Source organism: Rhodnius prolixus, unplaced genomic scaffold (genome assembly GCF_049639745.1).
Source record: "Rhodnius prolixus isolate KJV_2025 unplaced genomic scaffold, Rpr scaffold_1, whole genome shotgun sequence".
NCBI classification, from domain to species: domain Eukaryota; kingdom Metazoa; phylum Arthropoda; class Insecta; order Hemiptera; family Reduviidae; genus Rhodnius; species Rhodnius prolixus.
The window spans coordinates 42,485,562-42,500,546 of record NW_027411581.1 but is presented as its reverse complement, the minus strand read 5'-3'; positions in this window follow the sequence as shown (position 1 = coordinate 42,500,546).

Sequence of the window (14,985 nt, the reverse complement as noted above, 5' to 3'; positions counted from 1 at the left end):
TATAAAATCATCACCTTCATGGAAACTGAACGCAAACGTTTGTTTTTGTGCATCTCTGTCTACATTTTCGGTACTCAGCTTGAACACAACTTTCGATAATTTAAGCATCCGGTATTCATTTGATAACGAATCGTCTTTTCTCTTTCACTTATTCGTCAACTTCCTGCACCAAATCTTTAATTATTAAAATTCGTTCCAAATCATGAACATTCGCACGGCCATATTTAAAAGTTCTATCCCATTTCCGTATCATTCCACTGCTCATTATGTTTTCTCCATGAACTTCGCTGATCTCACGACGAATTTCAGCCGCTTTCATACCTTTAGCACTTAGAAAACGAAATATAGCGCATATTTCACGGTAAGCGGGATTCTCAACAGGCGAAGGCTTTTTTAAATGCTCACAAACTAACGTAAACGCAGTTGAATTTTTTCGTAATAATGTTCGGTTTCTTCCTGACAGAATGCATACGTCAAATGCCAACCGGCCGAATTTCAAAACTGTACTTACCTACTTAAAAAACACGTGGAAACTACAAATTATAAAACCAAAATAAACTCAACACTGATAGTGGTTATGTTAAACATGATTTCAAATAACGTTATCGCGTATTATTTAGCGTAACTACCACAGTGGCGATTACAACTAACACTAAACAAGAAATACTTCAATACTTTAAGACGCCTTAAACCGATTTGGACTTAGACTGGAAACACAGTGGAGCGGCAAGCAAAGCGGCGATGATAGTTGCTTCAGATCAAAGAGACCGACGAGCAGCGAGCAAAGAGCCGCATGTACATAGTGACGAGTTTAGTCGTGTTCTCCTTTCAACGAGACAAGATGGAGGAATTATTTCTGTGTGAAAATTCTTCTTTCAAAATTTGGTATTTACAACAGTTTAGAAACAGGAGCTGCAATGTTCATGATATAAACATGACTTGACATGAACTTGGTGCATTCCAACACTTGTACCAACAACTTCGGGAGCATACTGGCAAGTTTCATGCGTATTTTCGCATGTCTGTTTCAACATTTGATTAACGAATTTCAATGTTAACCACATTAATCCTGTCCCTTTCCTCATCCAACACAAATCGGTTGTAATGTAGAAGATCCTTTTGGTCCCACAAAGCTTTATTTAAAAGAAACTACACCAATAAATGCAGCAATATCCATTTTGACCTTAAAAATTGAGCGCGATGAGAGCGAAGAAATCAAACATGTCATAACGCTTTGCTCTACTCTCTATAGATAGCGTTGCTCTATCTTCCCTTTGCTCTCCACTATGATCGCCGCTCCCTATGTTTCCAGCCTTACGGATTCAAATTAAGAGGACCAGCCAAAAATTCTAAAATCACCTCCAATCTTTACAGCCTAAACCTCGGCGCATAACTATTGCTTTAAACTAACGCAAATAATTAATTTTTAATGACTTAAAAATATCATTCATCAAAGATTTTATCGCAGCTAATTCCATTTCTCATCTCCCTGATCATCCTAATCTTTTATTCATCGCCTCTTTTAAACATCCCTACCCAACTGCCCAATTCGACGATTAAATCGGCGCTCGCCGAGCAATTTACTTAGCGTTAGGACTCCTTAAATAAATACCGCATCTGAACTGTCACCTGAGATCTCTCACGTTACTCTTAGACCACTATTGTGGTGTAGAAAATCTATTTTTGTAGCTGTAAATTAATAAAAAAAAATGTACATTACATTTAAAAAAGTCCGTGTAAATATGATAACATGTTAACATTGAAGTTTGAATGAAACAACCGACAACTAAATCAAGGAGGCTGGTTAGCAGTAATTAAGTTTATTTAATGGTGGGGATCGTACAGGAAACAGCTAATCAATAGTTAGACGGAGTGTGTTCAATTTAAAGATACAATTTGTTCGCTAACTAGACTAGAGAGGGTGGTTTGATTATAAACAGTCTAAAATATTATTCGCCCCTTTTATATACTGTGTGTGTCTGTGGGTGTTGTAAAATAGGCGGGAGAAAGAGAGGAAGAATGTATAATTTCGTTGTAGAATTTGTTGGATCCTGCCAGCAATTAGTGTCTTTGACTTTCCTTTAATAAGTTGATCAAATAATCTTATAGCTCTGCAACAAAGCAGTTCTTGTGTACAACTATAAAGTCTTTATACTTTTCCTGTTTCTAATTTAGTAGCAGCTGTACTGTGTGTTAATTGGCCTGCCACCTTTAAAGTTCAAATAAGAAAGGACCAGCAGATGGGTTGGGTTGGAATAAAGGAAAAACAAATGTTTTCTGAAAATAAGGACAATAAGAAAGGAAGTCCAGTTCCTTTGCAACACTTTAAAGAACTAATTTATTTTTTTGTAGAAACAATTCGACAAAATTGTGAAGTAATTAGAGATTAGTAGTAATCTCATTTAATTTTGGTTCTAGGATTTCTTGAGGTGAGGATTTTAATTTTCGATTATCAACAGTAATATCACAAGTGTTGAAAATTTTCTGGTAATTTTTAGTGCATTAAACAACTGCCTTGTTTCCATGATAATTGCAAGAGCGTTCCCTCTCAGAGGTCCCCGGTTTGAATCCTTTGGCACTTAGTTTTTCTCTCACAGAAAGCTAGTTACAGCTGTCCGGTAATGAACAGTGTTGTAAGTAACGAGAAAACACTGTTTGAATGCTGGCAGTGAACTGTATACTGTTTTGGGCGCTAGTGACCTCAGATGTTGACGCGCCTTGAATTAAAATAAATAAGTAAATAAATAAAATGCCTGATATCGCGAAGTTACTGAAATAAAAATATTGCAAGAATGGAATTAAGTTATACAGTGTAGTGATTGGTGAAAGGTGAATTGCTTAATCGATATTTTTTAAAGTAAAAAGTATCTATTGTTTTCTGAAAACCTGTTGGTTCTTATACCATACATTTACAATTGAATGTTCAATAAATTAATTCACAGATTACTGCTGGTTTGGTAAGAAGAACATAACATTAGTATCAGGTGATTAATGGAAATACTAGGACGAAGCTGTATTGTTGCTGTAATAAGAACCTGATTGGTTGAAATAATTGAAATGGTGCAAATTGATTTTGTGGTTGAGTTAGTGAGTGAAATTGTGTATAGTAATTAACTCCGACATGTTTTACTTTCAAAAAAGTTTGAGTTTTTATTGCTTTTTAGAATGCTCCAACAAATAACTGTTTGCAAAACCGTACATTACACTGAAATATGAGGTAATCTAAGGTTTCTAGGAAAGCAGAAACTATTGATCGTCTTTCTAGAAAGAGTAGTTTGTGAATGTTTACGCTGATAGTGCTTTCATGGCTTTTACCGCAACAGGAACCATTACAAACTTTAAGCAATGACTTACTAGATAAGATGTTTAGGCTTATCATTTGTTCTGGCCGTCTAGAGGGAATCTCATTGGGAATTTCCATGTTCATATGTAGCGATATCTTGTCATTTTCTAGAACGAAATTGGGAAATTTCCCTCACAGCCAACTGGATCCTTTTTTCCGTTATCTACCTTTAGTTTCTAGAAAGACAATAGTTTTATAAAACAATTACTTCGTTGATGTTTTTTGCACACATGAAGTTTTGGCCTTTCTCAATCTTTTTTGTAATTTACAGGATACGAAATTACAGGATATTGTTTTCAATTAAAGCAGCCCACTTCCAATGTCGTATTAATGAATTAGGTCTAAAAAGTAGGTTTTAATTAGGTCTAAAAAGTAACCTATCGCGAAAGTAGTGCACAAAATTTTAGAAGTTTCAATTGTGGAGATTTTGGAACCCAAAGGTGGACCATGTTCTCCTGCTTATGTCTGAAATACGATCCACTGTTGCAAACTATGAAATTTTAAATTTTCTTAGTCTCCGGAAGTAAATATTGTATAATAGGGGAAGCTTCGCTACTTCTGTAAAATAATAAAATACGATTATATCCTCTTCAAGGCTATATCTTAAGTGAGAATTACAATTTTTGAGAGGAATACGGTAAGTACTTTGAGTTTCGCAATAAGAGTGGGCAATGCGATCGTTCCTTTCCGAAAGTATTTTCTATCTGAGTGGGAGAACTGTGGCAAATTTGGTTCAAAGTATAAATATAATTAATGCTTTATCTAATTGGCCAATATGTATTAAGTGAAAAATAAATTACTAGCAGTAATTGCTGTCGATACATAGAAAATAAACGAATTAAATTGACATTAAATTGAGGGCTTGCCCCTCTGTGCTATCAAATATTGAATGGGACTGTAAAGGTTTGTGTTGGATTCAGTTAATTATTTCATATATTATGCATGCAACATAATGCTTGCTAACAAAGTTTAGAACGTCATTACGATGTAGAAAATGAAGTGGAATTATTTAATAAACTTCCAAAATAGGGCAATTAAATTTCACTTAGTTAATTAATTCAAACTCATTGCTGGCGGGAAAGCGAAAGAAAGGAAAAATTAAAGATGGATAATTAATGAAAATTTTTACCGCAACGATCATGTTTTTTTAATTCTTTTCTTAAAAAAACAGTTATAGTTTTAAGTAGTAGCTGCATTTTATACTTTTTGTACAATACTACACGAGTACTCAGTTTAGTTTCTTTTGAAGCTTAAATTTGTATCGTAACTTCTACGGTAAATTGAAACTTTTAGTGTAATGAAAATTGTGATTCCGTAAGTGAATTTAAAAATTTTTAACGCGAATCATCGCAGAGATAAATAACAGGCGGCCAGCACACAACTTAGAACTTTGACCTGTTCTATTGTTGCATGAATAGAAATAAATAGTTCACTTACACATCATAGTGTCAGTATCATCTCTGAGAGAATTGAGAGGTAATTCAAAAGCGGAAACGACGACATTGTGAAGCAGATCTACCCATATATCGCTAACGATGAGCATCGGATCTACAGGAAGACGGCGTAAAATAGAAATATTCGTTTATAGTAGTACAGAATTTTTAAGGTAATATTGCATTGTAAAGTGCATTAATTACAAAAACAACCGTTAATTGAGGCAAATTGCTCCAACTGAGGCTACCAAAATTGAGATCAGATTTTGGGACAAGTTTTTATAAAAAATAAAGTAAAGTAATTGTCTATTTTTTCAGGCGGGGCTAAACGTCCAGCTACCAATTAGGTGTCGTGGACGGAGGCGACTAGCGAATGTATACTTCACTGTAAATTTCTTTTATTAACCATTAAATAAAATCCAAGGCCTAAGACCGGGGAATCGAACCCTGTACCACAATACATAATAGTTTTACAGGCCTCTCCTCCAACCGCTCGGCTATCGTGGCGCCTTACAAATTTTTATAGTAATTAGGTGTTGCAGGAGCAGCATCAACATCTTAAAAATTAAACGGAAGAAAAAGAAACCCTCTCCTTTCAAGTATTATCTGCCTCTCTTTTATTTCCCTGATCTAGACTCCTTTCAAATCCCTGATCTTTAGAGCTGAAAGATCCATCTCCCAATCTTTTCCTAGGCAGTTCGACTTTAACCAGTGCGACCACCTCTTGGAAGATTGGTCCCAATGTTTTCTGGCTGAGCTGGAAGCTGGAGGAGCCTCTTTTCCATAAAGCCTCCCTTTTTTTTTTATTGCTTCGGATCAGGATTTCGCTAAAACCCAATTAGGATTTAGGCCCGCCTTTTTTTTTTTTCAAAGGTTTTAAGAACAGTCGTGGCCTTTTGTTAAACATCAGTGCCTCATTCTGTCTAGTAGTAATCGCCTATTTTTTCAGGCGGGGATTAACCTCCAACTAACAATTAGGTGTCGTGAACGGAGGCGACTAGCAAACACACTTAACAATCAATTATTTATTAACCATTAAATAAAATCCAAGGCCGGGAATAACCCAGTACCACAATACTTATTACCTTCGCAGGTCTGCCTCATTCTATCTTGTACATGGGGATCTTTTTTTTTTTAATTTATGCTATTTCGTTCAAACTTATGATCCAGCAAGCGTCAATGCCTTCTATTCCTTCTTGAAGACAGTCATGTTGGTGTTCACCTTCGGAAATCATCAGTCAGTCTATCACTAGTTCACTGTAATAAAATACATTTTTTAAGAAAAGCTTGAACTTAAAGCGACTGAAATACTTTTGAGTAAAGTTTTATTGGGTCATGTAATTGTTTTTTCAGCAACTTACAGCTACTAATTAAATAGATTAGAAACTGTACAAAACTGCGACAAAGCAAGTGGGCCAAAACTCCATAATCATCACATAATGGGGTCCATCAACTCAAAATAACCAGAGTAATTCAAAAGATGAATAAACATCCAAACACTATTCTCAGTTATCTTATTTCCGATAAAATTCGTTTAAAAATTAAGTACTAATATTGTGGCAAAAGAAGGTTAGATTTATATATATGTTTATTTCAGGTAATTTTGTGACATCTTGCCACATTCTACAACATTACTTTTTCATTTGTATAAAAAAAATTTTAAGGTGTTTTCCAAATTTAAGGTAAATAATTCTACCGAAACCAATGGAGAGCAGGAAATAAGTTTCTAAAAATATTGCCAGATGGAAATCTCATTATTCTATATTAATAATTTAGCTGGAATAAATGCGAAGGAAAAAGATAACAGTAGATTAGATGTGATAAGCTAGGAAAAGCCTTTTTCTCTTATATGGCATTAACTGAAGGATTCCTGATAAATAAAATTGCTTGCTGTCTCGCATTCTGCACGGCTGAATGGATCTCCCTTCGTTACACGGCTCGCTGATTCCAAATAAACATCACTTATTTATAACTACAGTTATGAGTAAGTAGTGAGGGAAATTTATTGATCAAAAACCTGTATTTGGAGGGTGTGGTGGTACTTCTCTATGGTGCTTACATAGTCATGGAGATAAAGGAGAGTTGCTTCGTAACCATTTAAGTTCATTTCAATTAAATTTAAATTCATTTCCAACATTGCATTCACAAGGTTTATCCCTCTAATGTGGTCTTTGTAAATATTTTTTCTTTAACTTTTTAGAATTGACTTTTAAATTGTGAATTACTGTAATAATCCGTTTTTAAACATAGATTTATAATTTTTTTTAATATTATTGTAACTCTTATTAAGTTTATCGCCAGAACATCAGTCTCAGCGATCAATCTGCAACTTCCTTTGTTTACTAAATCTAAATTTAGAATAATCGATAGAATTTTGGGATCTGTAATTGTATGAAAATGAGAATATATGAAATGGGTTCTCCAAGCACATTAGTGAAGCTGTTTGTCTTCCGTGAGCTGTGCAGTTTGGCAATTCTTCGACAATAACGGTTCACGGCGGTTTAAAATATACTTTATTGTTTGTTCTTTAAGGATAGTTTAGTAAAAAATAGGTAGAGGAGGTAGAGAATGTACTCTTAATTACATCTTGGTAAGAACCCTTTGGCATTAGTAGTAAGAGTTGCCTGATGGATCTATTCGTACGACAACTACTACCTTCCTGAAGACATAATCCATGACGTTAAGATGAATGGGAAATGTGGAAGCAAATGGCGTCGTACCCTATTCATCTTAAACACTCATGACAAAGCTATAATGAACATCTGTCCTTTCCCTTGAAACCGCAAATCCCTGAAGGGTTTTTTTTTGTTGATGTTGTTGATTGCAGTTATGATGATTGGCACAAGCACTATGAACCACCGGATCTTGGTACCCACTGCAGACATCACTTCCCTTGCGGAAGTTTGTTGTAAATGGGAAGAGCCATGGATCTAAGCCAATCTGCATGGGCATTTTGTAAGATGTAACGGTAACTCCAAATTGCTCATATAACTAAGCGATATACTTACGCACTTCGCAATGTTAGCACAAATCTTGGCCGAATATTCGAAAACCCTTGGTAGATATGCAGATGGCGACGTCACGATATACTCACACCTAAGGTACTGACCATTAATAGTGCAGGCCTGGAGAAGAGCTGGATCAACTGCGCCACTTGCAAGGATGGGACTTCCTTCTTCATTAGGTCTTTGGGTAACATGAATAACATGAGTGGTTTGTTTAGCCTGAAGTGGGTTTGGTTAGTCTTACTTCCATAATAAGAGATATTTGTCATGAGTAGTGAGAGAATTAAAATACCTCTCTTATGTCAGATAAAACCGAGAAAGAATAGGCAGCGACGAATGTAGACTCCAGGACAAAGGAATTTTGGTAAAACAAAAATCGTCAATAAAAAGAAGGAAGATAAGGAAGCAAGACTTCTAAAAACAAACACAGTTAAGGTGCGGTCGCAGACGAATTATCTACATTATCAGCAACTGATCGATACAGATCGCGGAGGACATTATCCACGATTGCGGGAAAATGGATTAAAACCGACCAAGAATAATTCAATATTTGATATTGGACGGGGAGCATTAGCCATTGCCGTTATCATTAGTAATCAACTTGTGATTGTGAAATATAAGTATTTTATGATTTCCGTGGCCGCAGTAGATTTATCGGGTTTGTAACGTAATCGTTTCCAATATTTTGTCAAAATTTAACATACGGGCAGTACAAACATTTCAGTCAAAACTACTCCGACAGATAGCTGACGCTCTTTTCTACGTGACTAACCTCACCCTTCGACCTCAACATTCCCTTCATAGACCAACAAGCCAAGTCTAAATATCAAAAATTCCATAGTGCTCTCTCTACTTGCTCAAATCCTCTTGAACTGTCTCTCGCTTCCTCTGACATCCCTAATACTCCTCGTCGACTGAATCACCAGTGGCCCCACGACTTCCTTGAGGTCTGAAGAACTGAATCTCTCCTCTCTCACACTCATATTCTCCTCTTCGCATTCTTCTCTCTCATATAGAGAGTGCTACCGCTGAGTAGCTTCTCTCCTCCTGCTCTTCCCGCTCCAGCTCATCTCATTCACCTCCTATTTACTTATTGTATATATTTATACAGATTGTAAATTACAAAATAAATTAAAAAAAAAAAATTAAAGAGTTTCCATGTTTATAGTTTTTACCACTTTTCGCTCTTAGGAGACGGATGTTGTCACTAAACGGACTGTCACAAAGAGATCAAAGAGGAAGTAAAAATGTATTTACAAAAATTTAATTGTAATTATTTATTTCAATTAAAACTATAGTATATAAACTTAAATATTCCGTCCAATCCTTAAAGATGGCCGAAAATAGGATCAGTTTAGAGAATTCAATTTCAATTACATTTTCATCTCAAATTTATGTAGTTTAAATAATATAATGTAATTTAAAACATAAAAGATCTCGAAACCGGAATAATAGGTTATCCACCAAGAACTGGGAAATAATCTTTGAAACCGGTAGCCCTACTCCATTATTTCAACATCTAAAAACCTTAAAATCTATTCACTCGAGACAAACCAAGTTAAACTTACATTTAACCAAGAAATAATTTATTTAAAAAAATAAACATTATTTTTGGACCAGATATTTAAATAATATCAAGAAAAGAAAAACCACTCTATCAGGTGAAATAGATGATTGCAAAAAAATGTAACCATATCATAAACAATCATGGCGACAAAAGAACATTCTAGATGGAAGTGTGTATTATACATTGTGACATGTTATCGCGCATCGAGACTGTTTGGCGTTATCCCAGTCTCCAGAGTACAGAAGCTTCGGCGATAGTCTGTTGGTTTAGATTGATGGCCCGCCGGTTGCTTTCTTCGTGTTGCATTATTGATGTAGAGAGCAAGCTTATGATGGAAATAAGGGTAAAATATGATATACTCTTCATATCATTATGTATACATTTGGAAATTCAGAGTAACGCAAACTTAGATTACCCAATAGTTTCATCTACATTTCACAAGAATTAAGTAAAGTAATCGCATATTTTTTTCAGGCGTGACTTAACGTCCAACTGCCAATTAGGTGTCATCAACGGGGGCGGAACCTCTTATTTTACGATAAACAATTTTTTCTGACAAATAAAAAGAACTCATACGCAGGATTCGAACTGGGGATCTCCCACTTACAAAGCCACGCTCTTGACCATTTGACCAACACCCTGGCAAGATATTCTTACCGTAATCATAGGTCAAGAAGTCTTGCATACGGGGTACATTAAAATGATGTGATGATTGCTTTTATTTGATGATAAAACTAAGTTATCCTGATTCACCCACAACCATTACATTACACTACATTTTTTAAAATCTTCAATTTTTTTTTTTTTTTTTTTTGGCGCATCAACAGCTGAGGTTATTAGCGCCCGGAGCTTTTTCCAGTCCACTGCCGGCCTCCGGACAGTGTTCTCTCGATACAGACAACACTGTACATCACCGGACAGTGAGCTGTAAGAAGCTCCTAGGAAGAGAAAATCTAAGGGTCAGCTGCTGGATTCGAACCCGGGACCTCCGCGTGGGAGTCCAGTATGCTAACCTCATAGCTAATCCCTTCCCTATCTTCAATAATTATTATTATTTTTGTTCACAAATAACATTTTTTTTGCAGTCAGAGGACCTCCCAAAACGTGCATTTCTGCTGGAAAATTAATATTGAAAACCGATCACGAATAAGATAAAATTGTAACTTTGATCTTAAATATCTCGACAAATATTTGGGATATCCAAACGGAGTCAACGTCATTTTTCACAGTTTTTTTTATGTAGTTTTCATAATCATTGTCAAAACCTATGGTCCTTATGAAACCTCAATTAGGTTTTTGCCCGCAACTTCGCTAAAAATGAAGATACAGCATCGGGGATGAAAAATTTGAAAACTAGACTAAAAAAAACGTGTAGTCTATTCAATCGGTTTTTCCGGATTTCCGTTCTATTAGCGATTGGTGCGTTTTAAATGGACCACCCTGTATATTCACCATAACTCAAAAACGTAGAAATGAAGTTCAGATTTGGTATTTCGCTTAAGTTCGATGCCGCTTCAATAAAGTTTTGGTCTCATTGATTAAACCGAATACATACAAATGATAAAGTTGAAGCTTCTTTCTCAACATTTTTGTAACATTCAGGAAGTAAATATTGCAATAATTGAGTCCACTTTAAGAGAAAAAGGTAAGTTGTTTGGGGCAGGTTTTATTTTTGCAGGTTCAATACTCTTTTGGGCACTTCTTTTAGTTTTTGTTTTTATTTCTGGCCTAGGGGAAGTTAGTTATAACTTTGATGGATTGAAAGAGGGAACCCTCTCAAGCTGACACTAGTCACAATATTCTTGTTGGGTGCGACCCTTCAGAGCATTGCAGAAGAGGGTTTCTTTTTCATCATTGAAATAATGAAATGGAACTCTCTCCAAACTGAAGAGCTACTCCCTGCAGACGTCCTGGTGGATATCTCCTCTCATTCTCTCCCTCTCGTATTCTTTGATCGTCGTGATGTTAAATAATTTAGTTTGGTATGCCATTATTGTAGCTTTCCGGATCCTTGAATATATTTAAATTATTTTTTAATAAACTTCTAAAATAAGAAGATTGACAATGTAGTTTAATAGGTTCAGTAAATCAAGCAAAAAAAAAGAAAAGATATCAAGTCTGCGAGCCTCTTCTTTTACGATCTTTGTCCTGCCAACATAACAACACTCAATAATCTTCATCAACCTCAAACAATTCAGGGCCTGCACAAGTGGTTGATATGTACAATTACCCGGATTTGGAGTGATTGATATGGCCGTTTTGGAAAATGAGTGGCTATTCTTTTCACTAAATTACCTTTTTTTGTATTATGTACATAAAAGACTGCGTGTTTTTTTTTTTATTATGAAGAAAATCTTCATTAATATTAAATGATTTGAATAAATTCCAATTTTTAAAAAAAATTCCTAAATCACTAATGGATTTTTCATGTTTATTTTTTATTTTATTTATATTTATTTATTAATTTTGTTTAAAGATTTTATTCCTAACACGTTTCTAAATTTTCACCAAACATTATACTTTATTATAAAGTTTTTGTAAGCGCGAGAGGCTTACACCCAGATGCAGAGAGGAAAGCGAGCGTAAACGCAGGTTAAGAATCGATGAGTGCCCGAGTTGACACCGCGACAAAGTAACGCAAATAAGATAGATGAAATACTTAGAAGAAATATAGAAAAGAGAAGGGTAAGGATGCACTTACCTTTGAGGTAATGTAGATGAAGGTAATTCAGTCTCAGCTTGATGATGAAGATGATGCAGTTGAGGGGATGGCAAAGGAAGAAAACGGAGGAAAGGGGTGTGCTTGTTTGAATGTGTATTGAGTGTGTGTGCGTGTGGTTTCAGCACAGAGATGCGGAGGGGGAAGTAAGGGTCAAATAGGCGGAAACAGACCAGAAGTAATCCGTAGAAGGTTTCTAGGAAGCGAAGATGGCTAACGGTACAAGGGAAGGCGGAGCCGGTATAGAGCCCAGAAGTGCGAGAAGCGGCCGGTGATGATGTGTTGAAGCGGAAGTGCGGTACCAGTACTTGAAGCGAACAGCTGGAGCTGGCTGGCAGAACAGTGCTGTTGAGCGGGGCAATATGCAGAACGGCGGAAGCGCACGAGATGCGTTATAAAGCAGGTACAGAGGCACATACAAACTATCTTGATCAGTGTCAAAGGCGTACTGAACTACAGCAGACGGAAAAACCCCACGGTTAAGAGAGAATAGAGAAGGGGAAGGTTGAAACCATGGGAACTGAGAAATAAACAAAACCACAAAATAGCAGAAAAATAAGATTTGGCGGCGACAACAAAGGAAAGATTAACGAAAAATAACGCGTACGACGAGAATTGGAATAAGGAGAGAGAGAGAGCAATAGAAAAAGGCGAGATGGAGAACTGTCAAACGGTACCGCCGAGAAAGGATGGTACGCGGCTTAACAGTTTTTATTTGAATAATTTTTTAATTTTTTGACGGGAATTCGTTTTGGGATTTTGAGGCGGGTTTAAATGTTCCTTCAAGTATTTTTTTGTTTTATTTTATAATCAATTAGTATAATTTGCAAGAAATAAGGAGCTGTGTCTAAGGCAGTGATGGCGAACCTTTTGAGCTCAGTGTGTCAAAATTTTGAAAAGTCGAAACATAATTTTCGCGGCGTGACAAACATCACAAAAGTAAAGACTAAAAAAAAAATAGGAATATTTATAATTTTTTTTAAGTTAATTATTTGTTTAATGCCATTTAAAATACAGAAAACCAAAATTATGAAACCAATGATTTACATTTAGAGACTTGTTTTACATATTTCATTGACACTTAACATAGAAAATCAAGTAATATATTATACAGGGTGTTCAGCATAAGACTACGGTAACTTCGGGAGGCGATTCTGGAATCATTTGCAACAAAAAAATCCATATAAACTATGGCTCGATTCTGCTCCGTTTTATAGATATTTTTAATTTTATGTTTTTTCAAGGTGTTACTACTTTTTAGCAAAAAGTTGTCTATATTTCTCGAACTTTTAAAGCTACAGCTATTTTAATAAGCTCATTAGAAAGAAGGTTAAATTTCCTTTTAAATAAGCTAATTTGTATTCCAAAATAATAATATTAAGTATTTCACTTTGTGGCCCAAACATAAGAAATAGCAAGGTTTTAAATTTTTTCCCAAAACTTAGACTTCATTTTTCTCAAAAACATTTTATATGAAAAAACCGTGTACTATTCAGGAAAAACATCTACATACGATCACCTTTCGAACGGTATACAATACATTGCGGTTATGTTAAAAATTGATGCAGAAATCTGTGATTAATAGCAAAAAAGTAGGCCTCAAAACAGCGTCGGCATTATGTAAGGAATTCACCTACCATAAGAATATAACTGACCAGAATCATCAAATCCAGTACTAAGCCAAGAACTTATTACTCGCTCTGATCCCCAAATTAAATAATAGTGGATGGAATACTTCACCGGAACGCCAGTACACCTCCACGATCGTCTTAGCGTTTGGAACACCCTATCAGGAAAACATCTCGAATACTCCCGCCTAGCTTCTCCACTATTCCCATCTACGAAACCGTACATGTATAACATATCGCGATATTCAATATTCGAATACGTTGGCATAATAATAGCAAAATAACATAAAATTAAAAATATCTATAAAACGGAGCCGAATCGAGCCATAGTTTATATGGAATTTTTTGTTGCAAATGATGCCCAGAATCGCCTCTCAAAGTTACCGTAGTCTTATGCTGAACACCCTGTATATAAAAATTGAACAATTCAGAATTAAATTATTAATTATTATGAACGTAAGTAATAATATTATTATTTTTTTTTTTTTTTTTTTTTTTTTTTTTTTTTTTTTTTTTTTTTTTTTTTTTTTTTTTTTTTTTTTTTTTTTTTTTTGGCGCATCAACAGCTGAGGTCATTAGCGCCCGGAGCTTTTTCCAGTGCACTGCCGGCCTCCGGACAGTGTTCTCTCGTTACAGACAACACTGTCCATCACCGGACAGTGAGCTGTAAGAAGCTCCTAGGAAGAGAAAATCTAAGGGTCAGCTGCTGGATTCGAACCCGGGACCTCCGCGTGGGAGTCCAGTATGCTAACCTCATAGCTAATCCCTTCCCTAATATTATTATTAATAACCAACTCTGGCCGTTATGAGAGACAAATATTTGAATTATGAAATTTTTTATCTTTGAAGATGCGTGTCACCAAAAATTAGCTTGCGTGTCAGCATTGACACACGTGTCATAGGTTCGCCATCACTGGTCTAAGATATCAGCGACTTCATGATGATGTGGGTACGATTTGTTCCAAAAAGGGTTCCTAACCATCATCAACACCACTAATGATTCTATTAAAAAAAGTTTTTAAAAGTCGTACTTAGTACAAGGGTCTGCTGGAAGTTATCAGAAATAAAGAGTAAGTGTTTACGATAAATGTCTTGAAGTATCTTATCTCTAAGTTATTTCTGCGCGTTGCTCATGAAACTCAGTACAGTTGTTTGGGTAAAAGATAAGTAGAGCATTTTTTTCATCATTCAATCCCACTTTTAATTCGTCAAATCACTGCTGTATTTGCCTCTCGATTTGCTAAGAATTTAGTTTACCATTTTTAAGAAATAGCGCCAGAAATGGGTGAT